Source organism: Schistocerca gregaria, chromosome 3 (genome assembly GCF_023897955.1).
Source record: "Schistocerca gregaria isolate iqSchGreg1 chromosome 3, iqSchGreg1.2, whole genome shotgun sequence".
Lineage (NCBI taxonomy): Eukaryota > Metazoa > Arthropoda > Insecta > Orthoptera > Acrididae > Schistocerca > Schistocerca gregaria.
This window is the reverse complement of record NC_064922.1, coordinates 567109360-567119067: the sequence shown is the minus strand read 5'-3', so window position 1 is coordinate 567119067 and position 9708 is coordinate 567109360.

Below are 9708 nucleotides of genomic sequence, written 5' to 3'. Positions count from 1 at the left end.
GCAACTTATAAGAGGATTGGTGGTTACGTTTTGTTAGCGGAAGACATAAGCAAGTTGCTGGGAGGAGGCTTGAAAGAAATGAGATGCTTATAAGCGGTCGCAGAGGGTGAAGTGAATGGAGGTTGGAGGATTTCGGGGTCAGAAGTGATAGGCATGTGATGAACACTGAGTTGTGGCCACGCTCTCAGGTCGAGGATTTGCTGTGTCTCCACTCTGCTCACTGTACAGTGAAGATTATGGTAAACATCGCTTACAGCTGCGGTATATTAGGGCAAGCGTGACTGCTGTAGTTCAGTTGTAGGATAGCTAGCACTGGCTCATATTTAACAGTACTTCCTCAGATCTTTAGGGATTTTGAGTGTTGGTTCCAGATACAGTCACTGTGATCGTCTTAGTTTACTGTGCCTAGTCCACAGAATTAGATCCGAGATTTTATGCAGCTCCATCTCTTTCAGTAACATTGTGAGCTCAGAATTTTAGTTTGCTGTTCTCGATGTGAGAAACATCTTTGTAGATTACGTGACCACATAATTGTGTTCTGTTGCATTATTATTCATGTGTTTTTTGTAATAAGCTGTAGTTATCTTAAATCTTGAGTTTACTATCCCATCCATTTTCTTCAGATGATAAATATTATGTTGGTTCCACACATTTAGATTAACTACTAGGGTCAGCAAATTAAAGCGTCAGTAATTTCGTTGACTTCATTAAGTTAAGCACTGCACCTCAAATGTGTGCCTGTTTCTTGTTTAATTTCAGATTCAGTTACATTTCACGTTCTGACAAACGTGGGGGTTTGTAAGGCAACCAAAGCGTCAAAGTCACTTGTAGTGCTACGTTATATGATTCATATCGTTCAATTTAATTTTTTCGGTTTGTAGCATATTGCATACGTAATGTGCAACCTGGAGATTTCCCACGTTACCCTCAGACAATTTCCGTCACTCTTACGAGCTCACGAACAGAGATCCACGTGGGAAGTCAACACCGTTAGTAACTGCGTCTGCTTCAAGTAACTCCTCAGAAACAAATTTAGAGTAATTTGGATTATAAGTTGATGCGTAATTTGTAACAAAACAAGTATTTGATTAGATAAACTCTCCTTACCTTAATCTGAGAGCAGGCTTCTCATTTGTTGGAATCTTCCCCTCCATACTGAGTGGTCAGCGTGTCAGACTGCGCTGTAAAGGGCCCATTTTCGGTTCCCGCTTGGGTCAGAGACTTTCTCTGCTCGGAGACTGGGTATCGTGTTGTCTTCATTATCATTTTATTATTATCGACACACAAGCCGCTGAGTGGCGTCAGTCAAAAAGACTTGTACCAGGCGACGAGAGGTAACCATTTGCTGGAATGCAAGATCGCTTATTGATACTTGTTCCCTAAAGCAGGCTTGAAAATGAAAGAAGGTTTGTCGGCGAATCCATTCGATATTCGAGAATACAGAAAAAAACTTTTAAAGGTACTTTAAAGGTCGTCATACAATGTGTGAAACAAACTGTTATCTTACTTATTTCTTTTTTAAAATTCCTCTTTTTAGTTTTCTTACTCAAGGAAGACATCCTTCACATCAGATTTATTTATTTATTTGCTATTATCTTTTAGTCGGTTATCTATTCGATGAATCTTCTGCCAGGCATTCAAGTGTGATTTGCGGAGCATCCATGTAGATGTAAATCTGTATAAAAGAACAGAACAAATGTTGCACATGAATAGACATGAATAAAGCACACAATATGTTAACATAATTTGAAATGTATTAATAATAACTGAGCATTATGCTGATTAAGGGGGGGAAATCTAAATACAATATCTACATAAAATAAAAATAATAATTATAATAACTCAAAATAAAATCTACATACTACCATTTGGCCATCTGGTGATTAGATATTTGTTCATCTGGAATATGGAAGACACACACTACATCAGTAACGTTACACAACGCAGCATGTTAGATTACAAATTTTGTAATTTATAAATCTGGATTACACGGATATACACTATACGTCACAGAAGTACACTACATAGCACCACACTTCACTACTGTTCTTGGTATTGAAACCAAGCTGGATTTCTTGTTTGTCTGGACCGTTAGCCCCCGGGGTGCTAAGGTGCAACTCATGATTCTGTGCTGTTGTGCCCCCCCCCCCCCCCCCCCCCCCCCCACGGTCTAGAGATTGGGAGATGGCTGTCAGAGTCTCAGGAAATTCCTCCTGGTGCTCCCCGATGTCCATCTCCTCACTGCTGCCAGGAAGTTATTGTAGGTGGATATTTTGCCATGGTGCATCTCGATATCATAGACTTTTACGTTGTTCTTGTTGTGGTCTTCAGTCCTGAGACTGGTTTGATGCAGCTCTCCATACTACTCTATCCTGTGCAAGCTTCTTCATCTCCCAGTACCTACTGCAACCTACATCCTTCTGAATCTGCTTAGTGTATTCATCTCTTGGTCTCCCTCTACGATTTTTACCCTCCACGCTGCCCTCCAATACTAAATTGGTGATCCCTTAATGCCTTATAACATATCTTACCAACCGATCCTTTCTTCTAATCGCCGGCCGCGGTGGTCTCGCGGTTCTAGGCGCGCAGTCCGGAACCGTGCGACTGCGACGGTCGCAGGTTCGAATCCTGCCTCGGGCATGGATGTGTGTGATGTCCTTAGGTTAGTTAGGTTTAAGTAGTTCTAAGTTCTAGGGGACTAATGACCACAGCCGTTGAGTCCCATAGTGCTCAGAGCCATTTTTTTCTTCTAACCAAGTTGTGCCACAAACTCTTCCCCCATTCTATTCAATGCCTCCTCATTAGTTATGTGATCTACCCATCTAATCTTCAGCATACTTCTGTAGCACCACAGCTTCTATTCTCTTCTTCTCCAAACTCTTATAACTGCCATCTGCTTTCTGTACAAATTGTAAATAGCCTTTCGCTCTCTGTGTTTGATCCCTGCCACCTTCAGAATTTGAAAGAGAGTATTCCAGTCAACATTGTCAAAAGCTTTCTCTAAGTCTGCAAATGCTAGAAACGTATGTTTTTGCCTTTCCTTAATCTAAGATAAGTCGTAGGATCAGTATTGCCTCACGTGTTCTAGTATTTCTACGGAATCCAAACTGATCTTTTACGTTAGCAAATGCATTTCTGTCCTCCTATGTGGCATCTTGTTTCATGGCACACTCACAGAGGATATAGTCCAGGGTGACGATTGCTCCACATTCATAAGTGTCTCTGGTGCGTTGTCGTATTTTTAGTAGGTAGCTAGGATATGGACCATATTCCGACAGAGTGTAGCTCCCTTGGTCGGAAGGACGTATAATGTTCTTGATCTTTCAATTATATTATGAAGGAATTGGTAGTTTTTTCACCCTGTTTGTGGCCTGTCCCATATTTCTTTTCATTTTCTATTAATTACTGTTTTTATTTCCTTATCAGTTGACACTCTTGTACACAGTGTCTCTATCATCTTAACATATTCGGCATTTTTGAGCCAACAGTGTGCACCATTCTTTCTTACGGCTAGGTCTAGAGGTAGCAAGCACAATCATCACCAACAGCGCCTCTGTCGGTGTTGTTCTATACGCGCCTTTCAGGAGCAGAAGTGCACTGCTATTTGCTCTTCGTACCTTCCTGGCTCTATAAGTCCAAACACTCCACCCACACATACCCCAAAAATAGCGAGTAGTTTCAGTTTTTGTACGTTCTCGTTGCACTTAGTGACAGCTGAAAACTTCTTTGGCCAATTGACGCTATTTTATTTACGATTTTAACGCCTCTTTGGCGGACGATTTCTACATGTGCATGGAGGTCTTGCTTTTCGTCGATGTTAATTCCAATGTACCTTTAGACGAGTACTTCTTTTCTCTTCATTTGTCATTTATCCTGATTGTGGAATTTTTCATTTTGCTAATGTTACTTTAGTAATATGTAAAGTGTTTTGTGTACTGCTGTCGTTAGTTCGTTTTCTACGCACAATTTACTTAATCTTTCACGAACTACGCTACTATTTTCAATTAATTTAGTCCTGGTGTTGGTAGACTGTATGGTTAACAGATCGCCTGTGTAGGCGATACAGCCTGTAGTGAAGCCAGTTCAATAATGGCTCTATGGCAACATCCGACAACTCTGCACCACGAACAGAGCCCTGTGGGCAGGCTTTGGTGAAGTCTTTCACAGTTTTCTGTGCAATACATTGTAATTGCACTTGCAATCTCTTAGACTCATATAGAGACACCTGAGATAGTCCGCCTGTTTCACTCTTTTGAACAGGGCAGGGTATTGCAAATTGGCTAATGTCGTGGCTATATTAATCATGATCCCTTCAACATATTTGTCTGAGGTGTTCACAATATTCATTGCGTGATTTATCACATCATCGGTGGATTCCCCTCCTTTGAAATGGTATCTCAGGGGGCTCATACCTTTTACCTATTGTGGTCCCTCAGGTGGCGACACAGAATTTTTTCCTGTACTTTGGATACAGCATTTACCGAGCAAATCGGGCTGTAAGGTTTCGGTTCCCTTGGGTCTTTGATTTCCCCTTTTTTTAGTATGATGACATTCGAGGTGTTGCTGATTCTGTACACCTGACTCTGCAAAAGACATTCGTTTAATAACACTGTTATATGTGGTAGAATTTGATCCACTAGCTGATGCAACACCATTGCCAGTCTTGTATGTGGCCCTCTTGCTTTCTTCTTCTTTAACTTAATTATTCCTAGCCTCACTTTCTCCTCGGCAAATGGAATCACAAAATTATTGGTCAAATGCTGCTCTAGCAGTTCAGAGCGAAAATGTTGACGGTACTCTGCGTCTTCTATCGATGTATTGTCCAGTAACAAGCTTCTGAGTAGGTGCTGAGCTGATGTCTCTTAGTCTGTCGCCATTGTACCGAAGGATCTCCACAGGATTGATAATGCAGTGCCTTTCTTGTTGCAAATTTGCATGGAAAACTCCAAACATGTTACTTTTGGTCCCTAATGTACGCCTCCCATTTTTCTACTCTTGTTTGGTATAACGGTTCTTTGTATTGTTGTTTGACTCTTTGTCAGAAACGCAGGCTTTTTCTGTGGGGGCCGCCAAAAGGAAGGTGAGCGCTATCAGAGGTGCTGGAAATCGTGGAGGATTCACCCACGACGAGTACATCACTCCATCAATGTAAACTCCGTCGAATAAGTGGAAATGGAACGAGGTTAAAGAGACGATGAATCTTCCAGTTACACCCCGTACTTCGTGGTATCACGCACAGAAAAAGGTCAGAATTTTTCCATAGTGAACCAGTTCATCGTTCAGAAAGCTATAGATAAAACTACAAGCCCACTAAAGTCCTGCACTAGCTCAAACAATGGAACACTGCTTCTAGAGGCAGACCATCCCTATCAAGACCAAAAACTGCTTAAAGCTATGCTCCTCAATGGATATCCTCTTCATGCAGAGGCTTAGCGAACATTAAATTCTTTACGTAGTGTCATATATACTTGTCTACTTGATGGTGAGGGAGCTATACAACATTACCTATCTGATCAGGGCATAACTGCAGTCCATCGGGTTATGGGGAGAGTTGATTCAGAATTAGTGCCTACCTGCACTTTGGAGTTCCCAATCAAGGCGGGGCTATGAAGTTATCAATGTCAGACACTACATACCAAAGCCAATATGTTGCTACGAATGTCAGTTTTATGCTCATATCCACATGCCCCATAAAAAGGCAGCCAAACGTGTATTTGTGGCAAGGATGTTCATGTGGGTGACTGTCCACATTCTCCTCCCCACTACACCAACTGCACTGGCAACCATGTCGCTTCATCCTGCAGATACCCTGTGAACCGGGAAGAGCGAGCCATTCAGGAGATTCACATGAAGGGAAAGGTGCTCCTTAATGTTGCTCGGAAAATGTTAGAGGTCTGTTCTCTTAGTGACATACGCAAGCGTCCATTTCCCGTGCGTTATTCATCTCCCAAGTCATGTTCCATCTATGGGCAGGACCAACTGGCAGCTTTCTAAAGCTGGTTGGAGGCTCTAATCTTCGCTGGCAACAATATTTCCACAGCAGTGATGATCAGTTAGAGTGTCTTACGAATGCTATCCTTACCACTGCGAAATGTTCCATCCCACGAATCTGTTCCCTACCGCGAAATGTCCCATTCCCCTGGTGGTCTGACGAATGCCGCGATGCAGTTCGCGCGCTGCGACGTGCTCTCCATGCCATTGAACGACATCCCGTAAAGGGGGATTGTATTCGTTATAAACAGTTGCACTCAAAGTGTCGTCGCGTTATGGGAGATAGCAGAAATGGTAGTTAGATCTCTTTTATCAGTTCTGTTAATCGTTTTATTCCCTCTTCTGTTGTTTGGGGTAAGCTTCGTCGGATTTCTGGAAAGAAAGTATATCTCCCAATTCCCGACCTTCCTGTCACGAACTGTGTCACTGTGGACCCTGTCGATATTTCCAACATTTTGGGACGATACTTTGCAGAGATCTCTAGTCCCGCCCTTCCATTCGTCTTCCTACTTCAGAAACAAGCGGAGGAGGCTGAGCAGATATCTTTCCACTCTCAGAATTGCGAATGCTACAATACTGTTTTTACTATGCGAGAGCTCGAACATGCTCTCGCCTCGTCATGATCGTCTGCTCCAGGATCGGACGATAACCACATTCAGATTTTGAAGCACTTATCTACCTTAGCCTGGTAAGAACAAACATCTTATATCCACCTACCGCCTAACTTACGCCACCAGTAATGTCTGCACGGTGATGGAATGCGTGGTCAATTGTCGTATGGTATGGTGACTTGAGTCTCGGAATTTGCTGACCAATGCATGGTGAGGATTTCGTAAACACCGATTTGCAGTTGTTCATCTCGTCCGGCTGCCAATCGATATTATGGACCATTTTCTGCGGGAATGCTAGAATGTAGCTGTTTTTTTCTGATTTGGAGTAGGTTTACGATAACTGCTAGAGGACAGACACATCTGTACCATACACACCTGGGCTTCCGAAGCCACCTCCCCCATTCTATTCAGGAGCTTTAAAAGACCACTTTTCAATGCACGAGTGAGTTCGGCTTTGTCGAACTCTTTCATTCGGGAGAACGTGGTGCTTCAGGGCTCTGTGCTGAGCGTAGCACTATTTGACATAACAATTGACCCTATCACGGACTGTCTCCCGTCAGATATCTCAGGCTCTCTTTTCGTCGATGACTTTGCGATCTACTGCAGCTGTCAGTGGACCTGTTTACTTGAGTGATGACTTCAGCGATGTCTCGATCGTCTTTACTCGTGGAGCATCCACAACGGCTTCAACTTCTTCATTGAAAAACTGTCTGTCTGAACTTCTGGCGGCGTAAAGGGTTTCTTCCACTGTCCTTACACTCGGTTCTGTTGTTCTCCCGTCTGTTTAAACCATGAAATTCTTGGGGCTCATACTCGGTGGGAAACTCTGTTGGTCCATCCACATTTCTTGTCTGGCATCACGCTGAACCCGAGCTCTAAATACTTCATGGGGAGCGGATCGGAAAATCCTCCTACGCTTATACCAGTCCCTTGACCGATCAAAATTAGACTGTGGATGTCTCGTTTACTCATCTGCACGACGGTCTGTTTTACGCTGTCTCAACACGGTCCACCATCGAGGCATACGTTTGGCCACTGGAGCTTTCTACACTAGCCCTGTTATGAGTCGCCAAGCAGACGCTGCCGAACTACCCCTGTCATACCGGCTGATGTTCTCCTCAGCAGATACGAGTACCCTCTGTCCTCTATGCTTAACCGTCCATCCTAAGCTTCCTTTTATGATGACTCTCTTGAGCGCCAATACGGGGTAAGCGCAACTTATTTGTTGCCTTACGGTGTTCACTTTCGTATACTGCTTCGGAAGTTTTGCCTTACATTACGTGCCAAGATTCCGATCGGCGAGAGCCCTTCACCGCCTTGGCTTCGTGAAGAGGTCCTCGTTTCCCAAGCACACTATTCTAGATCCGACGTATCGCTGTAAGTTTCTCGAAACATTCAAACAGGTTGGAGACAGCACCTTCGTCTACACTGATAGCACTAAGACGGGCCGTTGTGTAGGAAGCACCTTTGTCACTGTCAACAAAGATTTTAGATGTCGGCTTCTAGAATGTGCTCGATTTTTACTGCAGAGCTTTCCGCCCTCTATCAGGCTACCCAGTACATCCGACGACATAGGCTTCTCAGTTGTGTGGTACGTTCCGATTTACTTAATTCCTTCTAGAGCCTCTGAGTGCTATACACATACCACCTCTTAGTACCACGAATCCAAGAATGCCTCCACTCTCTCGCTGATGATGGAACCAACGTCATGTTCACGTGGGCCCCTAGTCGCATCGGAGTGTCGGGGAATGAAGCTGCCGATGCTGCAGCTAAGAGCCTTTTAGGTATTCTATCCCTTCAGATGATCACTGTGTTGCCACATGTAGGAACGTTTTTCCCCACATGGGAACAAATTCCGGGGAATCAAACGCCTCCCAAGGGCTTGGACGACTTCCTGTCACTCCTCTCGTCACCAGCAGATACTTTTAACTGGGCTGCGTATTGGGGACTGTCGTTTCAGTCACCGTCATTTGTTGAGCGGAGACCCGCTCCACTCTCTCCTTACTGAAACCAGCCATTGACAGTGTGCCATTTTCTGACCCATTGGCGATTTTATAACCGTTTAAGTTTTAATGTATGTTTTCCATCTGAATTATCGGGTATTTTAGCAGATACGGGATGAGCTGCTGACTGTGCTTTACTTTTTATTCGTCATGGTCATATGGTGAAGTAAATTTAATTTTCAACATTTTGAGCATCCTCCTCAAAGGGGAAGTGATCGTTTTTAGCTATCCCTCTACTCCAGTCATTTAGGCTCTGACAATTGTCGACTTTAAATTCATTTGATAGCTGGCCATTTTAAGATATGACACGGGTTCTTATAACCTCATCTGTTTTACGCTCTAAAGCAACAACAAAGAACATTAAAAACCGTTGGATGACGTCCTGATGTTACGATCTGCGCTGTAGCTGGCATGTGGAGTAACGCCCCGCTTCTGAAATGTGGCACCTGTGTACATTGAGTAGTTCGAACTCCCTAAAACTTTCCCGAGTTCCTGCTTCACCATGGCACTGCGGATCGCAATTATGTTGCCGACGTTAATTGTTTCTCTCTGTTCCATTGCCGTTGGGGTGCGATCTGATTGTAAGCGAGTGCTACAGGTGCACTCTAATCTGTAATCATATACAATTCGGCCAAGTGTCATCACTAACTGCCTGCACAGATGCTCATATTAATGTCTTCCTCTTAAAGACGACGTCAACTAGCAACTGCAGTTTCTTTGTATTTGTGGCGAGCTGTTGATACTAAACTGAATATAATTAGTTGGCCGGTGTGGCCGAGCGGTTCTAGGCGCTACAGTCTGGAACCGCGCGACCGCTACGGTCGCAGGTTCGAATCTTGCCTCGGGCATGGATGTGCGTGGTATCCTTAGGTTAGTTAGGTTTAAGTAGTTTTAAGTTCTAGGGGACTGATGACCTTAGAAGTTAAGTCCCATAGTGCTCAGAACCATTTTTTAAAAATATAATTAACTTCCTCCATAGCAGGAAAATTTGTGGTAGCGCCTCTTGGAAGAATGTGCTTAACATGTTTTATTATTGCTGTGTTTAACACATGTATGTCCTCCAGTTTAGTTGGTCTCATTGCGTTTTCACATACTGCGTAAAC